We start from the raw sequence: 15,170 nt of genomic DNA, 5'->3' as shown, positions 1-15,170 counted from the left end.
CATAATGCCTATGTACAAAGCTTCGTAAAAGCTTGTTTTTTTTTTAAGCAAAATTGTCGCATGTCAAACTCAATTTCAAACGTGCTGGTGTGCGCCCAAGTACTAAGTTCAAATTTCTCCCTCTGGGCCAGCTGCATCAAAAATTATTTCGTTTGATGTTTGCTCTCATAATGATGATGCTCTCATTAGTCAAAGAGATAAATATATTAGTAGCTGATACCCTTAAAGACAGTGTTTCTGGAGAACAGAAAAACAAAATATTCATTTTTCACAAGGTACAATTAAGTGACTTTTAGGACTGATTGAATATTCCTAAGTAAATAAATGAGAATCTGTTTAAAGCAGCATTCCGCACTTTTGGTGACCCCGCCGCCATGTTTGTAGTCCGGCAGCCATATTTGTAGTTTCGTATGTCAAAACCAGCACTAAAAAAAACAACAAATATCTGGGGAGCCAGGGGGTCCCCAGATGTTGGGGGCCTATACATGAGCTCAGGTACGGCTATATGTCTACTTGAGGGGAACTGTTGCTTTATTTGGAAGAGAACCAGAGTTCTAGGGAATCCCAAGGAAAGGATGTTTTTATGGAGAGGTTGTGAAGTGATATATTTTATTTGCATAATCTTCTTTACGCTGTCTATTTTTACACATATTTATACATTGCATTTTAATAACTGAACTATAACAAATAGACGTCTAATTAACAAAACCAAAGTAAAGAAAACTATTTGAAGCGCTACTCTACCGTGTAAACATAATAATATAAGTGATAAGTGTATAGTGCAACACTTAAATAGCTAAAATACTAAAATAAGTAAATAACCAATACCAGTAACGTATCTTCCTGCTCAACTCTAACTGACAAACAGATAGACCAACATGAAACGTATAACATGGATGGAAAATAAAAAATAGGACGAGATGAAAATAAGAGAAACAATAGTGCAATATGTTTCAAAAAATGTAAGGCAAAGTCCCCGGTGGTGCCGGCGGCCCATGCCGCACACAGTCACTAACCTCAATAAGGCAGGCCCCAGTGTGCTCTCACGTGTTGGCTCACGCAGTGCGGTGGTGCATCAGTCAGCAGGGGAGACAACACAATTGTCTTCCCATGCGGCGACGCTGTTACGTGGTGTGCTGGGAGCCGATAGCAGGGCAGATAGCTTGGACCAATGGGAGCGCAGTGCTTTGAGCTGCTGGGCTGTGCTTTTTGTTGTGCCTGACGTCATGGCCGTGCCCTCCCCTCCGTTTTGGCCACACCCCGCACCTCCCATCGCTCCCACCGTAGATTACGGTTTTAAGCACCACCAGGACGCCAGGCGCATGTGCAGTAGCCACCACCGGGGACTTAGCCTAAGTATATTGTAACAGATCCAATAGCCTCGCTCATAATTTGCATATTCTTTTAGGCATGGGAGGGTGTCCACAGTAACTCCTTCTAGCACTCCCGTCAGGTCACGTTGCTGCACGAATTTCTTGGGGTTGGTCGAGCTGCAGTCCCTGCTTCCCCTAGTGCCAGTCAGCGTTAGGTTGCATAACTCGTTGTCGCAATGTTCCCCTGGCGCGCACCTGCGCACGCTTTCCTTCCTGTTCTCTCACGCTGGAACGTGCACTCCCGTTACATCAGTGGGGGCTGGAAAACACCAGCGGTCAATCCTCTACCTCTCCACTCCTACGCGTTTTGCCAGATTGGGTCGGCTGTCTCTTTGTCAGTTAGCATTTAACAGCACTCTTTTTTTAACGTTTTTGTATAATTAACAAAGTCTTCCGGCTGCAAAACTGGGACAAAACCGATGCAAGAAACAGGCATCAATCACCTTGTTTTAACATATTAATATCCAACATTTGGCACATGAAAATAGATATGCTATAGTTCCTCTGTTAATACGGAATACCAGCGTTAACAAGCAAGTGTCGACCCCCTATGAAGGCTGCATAACACATGCAATTTATTATATGCAAAGATAATTTCATGAATACAATTCTGGATTTTGTTTGTATCTACTGATAGATACAATAGAAGTAGCAACAACTTCCCGTTGAGCATTTAAAATCAGTCATCAATCTTAATGCTGCTGTAATTATGTGAAGGTTCCGAAATTCAACCAATGGGAGACAGGCATTGGAGCGCACCTTGGCTCTCACACATGGACGGATATAGGTACAATATGTACACCTGGTTTAATGGATACAGGGCAGGGAAAAAAGTACTGTAGTACCTGCTAAATAGGTACAGTTCGGTATGTTTTATCAGCTGAGTTTAGCATTACAGGGAACTGCATCTTTAACTTGGCTCACCTTCAGCAAAAGGGTTAATATAGCTTCAAGTAATAAAACAAGCAATACAGAGAGACTCAGAGCTATTAACCTCATCTTTTCGAAAGGAAACCCAACGTCCAATCAGACGCCAGCCTTTAAAAGCACATTACTTTAATTACAGATCTAAAACTACATTGCCGTGTGCCATTTTAAAAAACACAGTATCACTCCATTAAAGCCATTGATTTTCCTTTATGACTCATAACTCCTTCTTTAGAGAAGATCAGGATTCCTCTATATCATTTCCCCCTCCCCACCTTTCCCTCTCTCTCTCCCTCTCTCTCCCGTTTGCTTCCAGAATTTCGATTCTATTTATTTAAGCGCTCAGCAAATTGGAAACAATGGAAATGCGGCCTTTGATCTTTGCAATCTAGATCAAAAGTGCAATCACAATAATTTCCTTCTCCAGCGATCAGAATCACCAGGACTTTAGTGTATCTCTAACAAGGACTGAACTGTAATGAAAATGGTCTTAAAAGCTGCAAATTTACATTTGAGATGGGCCATTCAGTTCGGCAGTAATTTGTATCTTGACATAATGGCCCCGTTCATAAACTTCTCAGCCATCAATTTCTCTGTGTGTGTGTGTGTGTGTGTGTGTGTGTGTGTGTGTGTGTGTGTGTATATATATATATATATATATATATGTATATATGTACAGTATATATATATATATATATATATATATATATATATACACACACACACACACACACACACACACACACACACATATATATATATATATATATATATATATATATATATATATATATATATATATATATATATATATATATATATATATATATATATATACTGTATATATATATCTTTTCTTTTACCTTCTTGAACACAGAGCTGATCTCCTTATAAAACAGAAAAAACCTTTCTGGATGACCAATCCACATTACACCAATTTTGGCCATATACTTATACCTGCTATACATTTACCTAGTGAAAAACAGAAGGAGGAGTATCTCCCAAAGAAGAGCTCTAGGATAGTGACACAAAATGGCAAATAACTTTTTCCACGATTCCACGATTTCCACGGCAGCAGTGCATGGCACTTTCTCCCAGCTGGGAGTCTCCTCTCCTGTACATTTACCTAGTTTTGAAAATAAATGTAACAGATTTTCTGGCAGGGGCTGACCCACCCAATCTCACATTGGCCCCTGTGGTCTAACCAGTCCCCATTACATGGTAGTGTCTGGTGGTGCACCTGTTGGCAACAGGACTCCTGAGTCTCCCGCATGATGTTGTGTGGGGAATGCCAACCCAGACAGGCAGCTGAGGTAGTGTGTTAGAGTCCTACCTACATACAGTGCAGCACCTCCACCTCATCAGGATCTCTGCGTCCGCATGGAGATGGTCCTGATGAGGAACTCCTTCTGGTGGTGCCTTCTGCTGGAGAGTAACTTCAGTCTCACACAGTGGAGTTGATTTAGAACTGGACATCTTTATTGCAGTTAGTATGGGCAAGCTGCCCTTCACAGCCAGCAACTCAGCCGCTCATCTTGGCTGGTACTTCCCTTTGAAAGGTCTGCTCTCTAAATGAAGTGGAATCACCTTTCCCCTCAAGGAGATCACCTCCTGTGCCAGGTCCCTGGACACAGTGTAGGCCCAGCCAGCCTTGCTGCTGCTGGCCTTTGAATTAGAGCTGTGTGACTAGTTACTTCACTAGTACACTCTGGCCTTCTGCTCTGCTCAACCTTGTAGAACCTCTAACTTTTGGCTGTGCTGTGTCTTATATACCTTAGGAACAGGCACATCTCTGATGTCACTAACAGTGGACTCAGAGCATGTTACCACTCCCCTTGAATACATATGTAACGGGTTTTCTGACCTGGCCTGACCCACCCAATCTCACATTGGCCACTGTGGTCTAACCAGTCCCCATTACAGTGTAGTGTCTGGTGGTGCACCTGTTGGCAACAGGACTCCTGAGTCTCCCGCATGATGTTGTGTGGGGATTGCCAACCCAGACAGGCAGCTGAGGTAGTGTACTTGAGTCCTACCTAGATCCAGTGCAGCGCCTCCACCTCATCAGGATCCCAGCGTCCGCTTGTGGATGTTCCTGGTGAGGAACTCCTCTGTGGTGCACCCCTCTGTGTAATCACTCCACACTTACACACGAGGGTATGATTGAACAAGGTCATCTTTATTGAAGTGAGGTGGGCCAGCTGCCCCTCACAGTGGTTGTGCTCAGCCGCTCATGCTCACTGCACTGCCCTCTGAAAGGTATATCTTCCCAATATGGTGGATTCCCTATCTCCCCTCAGGGAGATATTCCCTGTGCCAGGTCCCTAGTCACAGTCTAGTGAGCTGCCTCATCCCAAGTCTGTACTCAGACTTGCTCCTTACTCCAACTACTACAACCAACCTAACTTTTGAGCAGTGCTGTGCCTTATGTATTCTCTGGGGGCAGGCACAACTCTGACATCACTAATTATGGATTCAGTGTATGTGGCCACTCCCACCCATACATAGGGCACCTCACCGGGGTATGAGGGCAAACCTCCATAATTACTGCTGGCATTCCCATAACTTACCAGACCTTACTGCCAGCAGGAGAGATGACTGCAGTCCATTTTACAGCATGGCTACACATATGACACCTCACCAGGGTGTGAGGGCAAACCTCCATGATTGATGCTGGCAACCCTGTAACTTACCAGGCTTACTGCCAGCATGAGAGAAAACTGTAGGCCATTTTACAGCATGGCTACATAAATATCTTAAATAATATGTATATGACATTTAAAAAAAGTCCATTCATTTTATTTACTTTAATAGAGAAAAAGGAGGTAAGACAAAAATAACACAAAGGAAAAGTGTGTGTTTTGTTGATTAAGCGTGAAGCGTGAAGCCCCAAAGTGAATTAACGGCAATTATTGGTTTAATCAGTGTTGAAGGATACCATGGATTTTACCGCATGCAGTGCCGGTGCAACCACTGGGTGACATAGGCGGCTGGCTAGGGTGGCTTATTTGGGGCGGGGGGGGGGAGCAGCAAGCCAGGTAGGCATTTTTAATTGATTGAGAGGAGGAGGAGGTGAGAAAATAAGGCGGGAGAGAGTGAGTGAGAGGATGAGGGGGGTGAGAGAGGATGAGGAGACGCAGTGAGAAAGGATGTGGAGGGGGGTGAGAGAGAATGAGGAAGGGGCTGAGAGGATGATGAGGGGGGTGAGAGAGGATGAAGAGGGGGGGTGAGAGGATGAGGAGGGGTGAGGGAGAAAGAGGAGGGGGTGAGGGAGAAAGAGGAGGGGGTGAGAGGATGAGGAGGGGTGAGAGGATGAGGAGGGGGTGGGATGAAGAGGGTATCATAGAGGATGAGGAGGTAGGAGTGAGAAAAGATGAGTACAGGGGGTGAGAGAGGATGAGGAAGGATGAGGAGGGGGTGATAGGATGAGGAGGAGGGGATCAGAGGATGAGGAGGGGTGTGAGGATGAGAAGGGGGTGAGAGAGGATGAGGGGGTGAGATAAGAGGGGGTGAGAAAGAATGAGGAGGGGGGTGAGAGATGTTGAGGGGCGTGAAAAAGAATGAGGACGGGGGTGAGGGTATCATAAGGAAAGGGGTGAGAGGTGGAGGAAGAGGGGGAGTGAGGATGAGTAGGGGGGTTGAGAGAGGATGAGTAGGGGGGTTGAGAGAGGATGAGGAAGGGGTGAGGGAGGATGAGGAGGGGTGACAGGATGAGAAGGAGGGGTGACAGGATGAGGAGGGGGTGAGAGGATGAGGAGGGGGTGATAGAGGATGAGGGGGTGAGATAGGAGGGGTTGAGAAAGAATGAGATGGGGTGAGAGAGGCTGAGGGGTCTGAGAGAGGATGAGAAGGGATGAGAAGGGGGAATAAAAAATGAGGAGGGGGTGAGAGAGGGTGAGGAGGGGGGGGAGAATATCAGGTGGAGCAGGGGTGAGAAAATGGGGAGGAGGGGGTGAGAAGATGGGGAGGAGGGGTGAGAGGAGGAGGTGGAGAGAGGCTGAGGAGGGAGTATGAGGAGGGAGGGTGAGAGAAAGAGAATGGGAGTATAACATATATATTTTAATTCCAAAAGTGCAGTGTGGAGGGCGTATGGGTGAAGGTTCGCCTAGGGCACCGATTACCCTCCCACCTACCCTGGCTGCATGTTTTGCAATCACAGGGTCCTCTTCCATTCAGACTGTGTTCACAGCTGTAGATTCTCTCTGAGATTAGGGGAGCCCAATGGGAAAAGACGGGACACAAAATAGCACAATACATTCTCAGGGTAGTGGGAAGACTAAGGGCAGTCAGGTAGTACTGTAGCTACTCACATTTCCCCCAAACAAAAACAGCATGTCCCAATCTGTGGCAATATCAATATGGATGGTCTGGTTGGTAGGTAGATCTCAGGGGAATAGAGATAAGACATTATAGTGCAAACGGTATAAACATCTATTTGTTTATCAAAAATCTAATTATGCAAATATAAAATCAGCAGAATGCACGCTCACAATGTGAACATTCTCTAAAACAAATAACAGATCAAATCTGCGAAGCGATATCTCCTGAGTTGTAGACAAGCTACAGCAGGGATGGTCAACTCCAGTCTTCAGGATCCACCACCAGGTCAGGTTTCAATGATATCCCTGCTTCAGCACGTGTTACAGTCATTGACTGAGCCACTGATTGAGCCATCTATGCTGAAGCAGGGATATCCTTAAAACCTGAGCTGTTGTTGGCCACCCCTGGGCTACGGTCTCACCGCCTCTGTGTGTGTTCCAGTGTCCCTCGGGATAATCTCACCGGCGCCTCCCATTATCTCGGAGGGCGGGAGAGTACAGGAACGCGTCTCACCCGAACCCCAGAGTCAACACGTTTCCCTGTTGGCAACTTCCTCAAGAGTCAGTCTTTTATACAACATTGATATGCAGTGTAATTTTACACACAAAGTCACATTCACTTTCATGTTAATTTAGGAGCGCCTATTGGAACAAGTTGTTTAGTGCTCACAGCTCGCTGAAAGCCAAGTACACAAATGCATACCCTCCAGCTGAACCTATTTATCAGGTTCTGTACCTATTTTTTATGCCCTGTACCAGTTAAAATGATCTCCGTTAGAAACAAGGAAAAAAGTGATGATGTTGCAACAGCCATGCTGTATTGTGACATGTAGTGGGAGTCATAAAGGCACACAATGGGTTAATAGGCTAAAATGTAGGGGATTGAAAAGAATCAAACACGCATTTTAAAGCAGCAATCCTCTCTACTCGCCATAAAATAATAATGTTTTTCTTTATTTTTACCATCGCGAAGTTCCATTGCTGCTGATTTTAGCAATGCAACAAAATAAGATGTGGTTTCTCTTTAGACATGTGCCTCCCTGGGAAGTTAAAATGGCCACTGTCATTCCCACGCACAAAAGTGGTTGGCATTGTAACAGCTCATGCCAGTGAAATAATAAATAGGGAAAACTTAGCAAAATAATTAGTCTTCTGAAGAAATGAAAAGCTAGAAATAGTTCAGCACAGAAGGGATTACAAGCCATGGTTATGATACCTTCATTTCCATTTGTGAGGGGGGTTTGCTACTTTAAATAATTATGGGGAAATGTATAATTTGCCTTTGGGTTTCTAGTTAAGGTAGGTTGGGGGAGAGGGGGTTACTGATATCTGACTGAGTACCAGTTAGGAAAGGTACAATGATACAGAAGAGATACGGCTATGATTATGGTCAGGATAAACTTCTTAAACGGCTTTAAACAAACTTATACTAGCCTGATGTATTAATAATGACCCTGTCGTAAGATATTAAACCTATTACTTCCATTAGTTCATGCAGTATATTCCTATGTGAGGCAGAACCTTTATTAGAAATACTTTTATATGGTGTTTTAAAAATCTTGAAAAGAAGCTTTTCACCTTAAAGCAGCAATCCAAGCAGTTGTTTCCCCCCCATTTTTTTTTTTTTTACATTGGATTGAAGGAGGGGGTCTCCGGAGCTGAACTCCATTCTTTTTAGCTCAGGGGAACCTCTGTTTCCAGAGATACTAACCTCCATAGGGGGTGCAGCTAGCCGCTCTGGTTCACTAGCTGAGTTCATGTAATGGCTGCTTTTCAAAGCTCCCGCGGGCCAATAGGAAGCTGTAACGTCACCCGGTGTTGCTTTCTATTGGCCCATGTGACGCAGGAGCTTTAAACTTTGCTGAGATACCGACACCCCCCCTTCAGAGCTACCGACACCCCCCTGCAGGGGGTCTCCAGAGCTGAAATGAATGGGGTTCCGTCCCGGTGACCGCCTGCTTCAAACTTATGTAAAAGAAAGAAGAAGAAAAAAGGCTGCTTGGATTGCTCCATTAAGGTTAATACTACAATCCCTGATAGGGACCAAGAAACAACACTTTGTGAAGAATTGAAATCATCCATTTCATATATAATAGGATCAGCTGTGTACCGGGAAATATAATACAAATCTGGGGTAAGTGCGTTTCATATAAAAAGGAGGCCTGTAAGAGAAAGCAGCGTAGAAAAAAATAAAACGCTCTTCCTGTCTCTGTCATATTTTTTTTTTCTGCAGCTCTTTTTGAAGGGATAAGCCCAAGAAATAAACACCATTTTAGCACTTGGCTGGTCAAACAGAAATTGTCTGTGATAAGCATATTGTATGTCACGGTACTCTGTCAGGTGCTGTTTTTTTCCAGTCAAGAACATCTCTTCTGGCTGGAAAATGTAAGCTTGTCAGTATGAAAGAGCTGGTATTGTCTTTCAGGAATAGACAAGACCCTTTTTGATATGACAGTGAGTGAACTTGTATATGACAGGGCAGTTTGGGCGAACTTACGGGTGAGCTTAGAGAAGTGACAGCAATACAAAAGGAAGGGAAAAATGTGAAGGGAACATCCGCTATGAGATGTTTCAAGCATGGTGAGGAAGAGATATTGGGTCTGCGCATTAAGGCAAGTCTGGCATTAAATTGATGCTAATAGAGGCATTTTCATCCTGTGTCTCAGCGTCGATGTAGCAAAGTACTTTGCATCTATTTCATGTCAGCTTACGATTTTGCGAATGTCAATAAGAGAAGTTCAGTGATATAAATTTAGTAATGGAATGTATCAATGTCTGCGTCTCTTTGTGCATCATTATCTCCCTCCTCTTAGCGTCACAAACTCTGCAATGCCCGAGGTGTCACACACTTCCCTTGCAGACGATCCGCATAAAATGTAAAAGTATGTTTTATCTGACGCAGCTTCAGGCAGAAGATAATCACATACATTTGCTGGTGCATTAGAGCAGTGGTCTCAAACTCAGTCCTCAAGGGCCACCAACAGGCCAGCTTTTTATGGATATCCCTGCTTCAGCACAGGTGGAAGACTGAGACACTGATTGAGCCACCTGTGCTGAAGCAGGGATATCCATAAAACCTGGCCTGTTGGTGGCCCTTGAGGACTGAGCTTGAGGCCCCATGCATTAGAGCATATATTTCATTGCATTGATGCTTGGAACAATTATGACTTTTCTTCTTCTTACAATCTGTTGTTGTGTGGTATCTCATTTTTAAGGCTGCAGTATATATGAAGAAGAGACCTGTGAGGTCTCAAACAGCTCATGTAAGTATCACAAATCATCTTGTAATGCACTTGCAATGTGGAGCTTGCTGGGCTCCTTGCAGTGATGGACTCAATATACAGTGTACAGAGAAGGAAGAGTCCAATAAGACCTTCATTCTTGGCTACTGTACCATTGTAGCTCCATCTAAAGCTTGCTTGGCATTGGCAGTGGGCCCTGCTGAATATCCTAGAGCTGCTCACAATGCTTTCTGACAGCCACTTAAGGAAAACAGATGCAATTTTGCAAGCAATTAGTGCTGCGATGCTCCTAAGATGAGTTTCCCTCTCCGTTGTGCTTTCTGGATACGCTTAATGGCAATCACTTTAAAAATGTTTAACTATATGCTATTAATTATTAGATTTCATGTCTGGATCAGGAGCTGTATATCTATTAATGGGTGACAATTGCTAGAATACCAAGCACTATAGACCAATTATTCAATACGCTGTGATGTCACCTGCCCTGTGCTGTAGAAGAGTTAAGCTCCATGTAAATGAATAGGATTCAAATGTTCGCTAGGGAGGGGACGATGGCTTCACAACATATTGACTAGGTGCCTAAATGAGGGTGATTGCGGGGTTAAACGGCAACAAAAGTGACATTTTAATAGAAAAATGTTGATTTCAGAGAATAAAAAGAATGCTGTAGGAATTCAGAAGTTGGCAGAAATCAGGAATGAATTATAAGACCATTGTTCACAGTGGTAACTATTTGTAAGCAGCCCCCCAAATTGTATTTTGCACCAGTTTTTCGCCAGAATTGAAGTCAGCTGGAGAATTCCACAATTAAATATACAAATCAGTAAAATAAAAAGCTGTTTGAGAGCTAAGTGATGCACATTGAAACATCTTAGTAACTCTAAAAGATAAATACGCCTTTCGGTGCCCTAGGATGGTGCTGTATATTGCTTTGCAGCGTGATGCAGGGTAGTCTGGCACAGACATGGGGTAGGAGTAACCTGATTTTCTTGAGCCTTCATTCATAAGACATCTTACATATGATGCATCATGCATCAGAGGAATCCATTTAATTAAGAATAATGAATCACATGCTGGTGACAGCTTCTGCTCTGTCATCATGTCACTCACTGGACTTGCATCCTCGCAGATAACACGGCATTCTTGGGAGGATAACCTTGTATAAACATTTAAGGATACGGATCATCTTGGCTGGAGCTGAGCTAACACAAGTAAAGTTGGCTTTCATTTTCTCGAGCAGCTGACAACTTTTAAACTCGCTCACCAGCCAGGCTATTTTCCCAAGAGTAAAGGCTAATCCCTCACGGGCATATCACAGCCATAGGCTAGAAGGTTAAGGGCCTCATGCAGTCAAGTCCGATAGAAATTATCGGCAGGGTTTTGAAATTGCCATGTTTTTGCCGTGTTGCTCTCACTGTATGCAGAAAGGCCCGGATACCAGTGAGAGCAACATTTCCAAACATGGCGAGTTGCCGGCGGCGATAGGACCTGCCATCCGATAAGGGCTCACCCGGCGACTTGTATCTGCTGCCGAGAGATCCGCCTCTCTCTGTGAAAAAATCGTCGGAAATAAAAATATTTTTACATTTAAATTTTATTACTGTATTGTAGCAGGGGGTCTCCGGAGCTGAACCGCGTTTATTTCAGGTCCGGGAACACCCTACTTCCTGAGATACAGGCCCGTTATGCCCCCCCACCCCCACCAAACACATACAGTGCAGTAATGGGCAAAATAACAATTATCCAGATATGGATTATAGATTATTTGCATTATTAATTACAACATTAGCAAGCATAAATAAAGTAAATAAAACCGTTCTACTTATCCCTGGCATTATGAAGGGCGTCCTCGTCAGCTTACTGCAAATCCCTGTCCTCCGATGCCAGCAAGAATACATAATAAATACAATCTAATGTCCCCTAACCCTTTAATCACCTTAGCGGTTAATAACCGCTATAGTAATTAAGGGGTTAACCCACCCTGCCCCGCTACCCACCCGGGAGGCCTAACCACCCACCCTGGACCCACTATACCCACCCTTTACCCATTCATTGGTACATCATGCTCATATAATATGGGCATGATTGACCAATTTACTAAGAAATGGGGAAGGATTAAAAAATCAGGCCCAAATAAAACACATTACATAGCCAAATATAAATCATAACATAGCCAAATAAAAAACATTACATAGCCACATAAAAAACATTAAACAGCGAAATCAAACACAGCACATAGCAAAAACACAGCACATAGCAAAATAAAACACACCACATAGCCAATTAAATAGATAACAAATGCCAATAAAACAATTGAATGGCACAGTGGGTAAATGATGCCCATATAATCTGTGCATCATTTAACACTTTGCCAGTCAATGGTCAAACTATAATAAATAATCACAAACAAAATCATATGCCATCCAAATAATCAGAAATGAAAAACAAATAAAGAAGTAAACAGAACTAAATTACCCCCAATCAATTAATCCAATCCAAAATAAATTCCACAATTCTCAATTAAAACACCAAAACAAAACCATTATGAAATAAATGAAAGCTCAAAGTATCCACCATCACACAAAATCAAACTACCAAAGAGAAGCCACTATTAAAAAGCGAGCACACCCTTAAATAAACTATTGAAAACACCACTAATAATTACATCTTACTAAATAAAAATTAAATCGCCCAAACATTTATAAACAAACAAGAAAACTACATTTAGAATACATAAAAACAAGCATTTGCATAAACAACCATTGATTGTCCCTGTATGTATTTATGTATATCCATAGAGACATACATACATACAGTGGCAATGAAAGGGCATCAAAAAAAATTCAATCACAATTAAAATAAAAAACCTGTAAAAGAAAAATAACATACATTCCATATTTTTACTTACCTTTTAGATGTCTTCACCCTCCGAATCCCGGGGACACCACATGCTCTCGAACCAATCAACAAACAGGAACCAGGTAAAAAAAAATCCAAGGTATTTTTCTTCTTTCTTTTTCTTCTTCTGTAATTTGTAATCCAATTTTGTCACTTTCTTGGGTTCACCTTTGGGGCCTGCGAACACTTGTCGGAACCACCGGGGACCCCCGCTGGACTGGAGTATTAATCCTGTGTGTAAAAAAATAATAATAATGGTTTTAAGGGGGGGCATAGGGGGTGGGTTGTGTATGGTTGTTTATTAAATATTGTAATGGTTTATTGGAGGCCTAAGAGGTGGGTAGTAGGGCTGTTGTGTGTAATTTTTTGTATTGTGGGGAGCGGGGGTGGGTGAAGGGGGTAGTAGCCCCAAGGATGGGTGTTTAGGCCTACCGGTGGTAGCGGGAAAGGCTAACCCCTTCATTACCTTATTTATGTATTATGTAATACCTTAGTTAGTTATGTATTAACCACTAAGGTAATGAAGGGGTTAAGTCCACCGCAAAGCCTAAACACACACCAAGGGCCAAATACCACCTTCCCCCCCCGCTACCCACAACAAGCCTGACAGGGGTGTTTAACCCCTTCATTGCCTTAGCGGTTAGCCGCTAAGTTAATGAAGTGGGCTGTAAATGCATTTTTCATGCATCGGATTCAAGCCGGGGGTCACCGGTGCTGGTATTAATGGATATCAGCTCCGGAGACCCCGGCATCAATCCGATGCAGGAGTAAGGCCTGATTTTTTCTAAGTGTTGTCTCACCGCTCATCGGCAGCTTCTCCCCACCTTCTTGCCAACTTTTTGTGGCGGGGCGATTGGGAGAGAAATTCATCATTCTAGAGCAGCGATCAGCTGCGAGAAGCTGGTCAGGGCTACTAAAATACAGCAAATTTGAAAAGCTGGCGATGAGCGGTGAAAAATGGCTTATCGGCAAGCGGACAGCGGTTTATTTTTTTTCGGGGGAAAAAACGGCGATTTTTGTTCTTATCGCCAGCTTATCGGGGCTTACTGAATCGCAGTGGGCTTTTTTTGACTAGAAGCTGGCGATAAGTGGCTTATCGCTGTTTACTGCATGAGGCCCTAAATCTCAAGATTTAATTGTAAACTATAGCAAAGCTGCAATTCCATGTGTAACCAAACTGAACAAATAGCAGTGATATGTTTAAAAGTTGAATAGTGTTTAATACTCAGTGTGGTGGTACGGGTAAATGTGACTGCTTTTAATAAAGATCAAGCCTGCCTTTACCCTTACCAGTCAATAATACATCTGTATTATGTTATATCTATCAGTAGTCTAAGCCTGGTTCAAGCACTTCAGGGTCAAGGGGTTAATGTTATGTTCAGCTGGAATGTTGCAAAGTTGTCTGTGACTTTCCAAGTAATTCTTTGTATAACTCTTTTTGTTGTTGCATTTCTTCCCACCAATCAGAGGTTAGGGCATATTGAAAACACCTGGCCTCAACTCCTTGTTTATGTAACCATGCTGTGCCAGGGTGTATAAAAAGGTGGGGAGGGAGACCCCTAGCTAGTCATGAGAAGCTCGAAGTAGCTGCTGCTGGGGATAGCTGAAAGACGCTGAAGAAGCTGTGAGTAACTGGGAGACGCTGCAGTGTCAACTCCAGTGCTGGTGCCAGGCCTGGAGTCCTGTTCCAGAGGACACAGCAGGGAACAAAGAACAATGGAAATCTGTTTAGGTAGATCCCTGCACCCAGATCTACAGGATAACCCCAGTTTCCCAGTTGTAAGTGTGTGTGTGTTGATTTACTGTAAATAGTTGTGGATCCTTCTCTCCAATAAATTCATTTTTATTACTCTGTGTTTGTTTGGCGAATTGATCCCTGGTGTGATAGTCCTGGTCTCCCGTGACACTCAGCACTTTTCCCCATGGATTTGCATTGTGTCAAACCCAAGCATTCTTGGGTTGACTGTATTTGCCTACATCATTATTTCTTCTGTGTCTACTACCCTCCAGCTTCCAATCATAATCCTTTTTTCATGAGCAAATGTTCTGGTTTTAATTTCAGAAAAGTGCTCCCTTCTTTAGTTTAGATTAGTAATGCCTTCTGGGTGTTTCATGTCTTTATCTTATGTCTCCTTTCCGCTCTCTTTTCCAGAGTGTATAGGTTGTGATGCTCAGAACTACATTTAAAAGTAAATCCCTTTGATGGTGTCCCTACGGCTAGAGATGGGCGAACCAGTCCAAATCTGTTTTCCGGAATTTCTAGGATTTTTTTGGAACAAACCCGTCATCCCCCCCCCCAAAAAAAACCGCCTCCATGCTGGGCCTTAAAAAGAGAGTGGATTGTTAGGAATCTGGTATCTCCTGCTCAAGTTTAAATGTTCCGCTCACACGGGCCAATAGGAAGCCATGAT

Source organism: Ascaphus truei, chromosome 6, assembly GCF_040206685.1.
Source record: "Ascaphus truei isolate aAscTru1 chromosome 6, aAscTru1.hap1, whole genome shotgun sequence".
Classification (NCBI taxonomy): domain Eukaryota; kingdom Metazoa; phylum Chordata; class Amphibia; order Anura; family Ascaphidae; genus Ascaphus; species Ascaphus truei.
Note: the sequence above shows the minus strand (reverse complement) of the source record.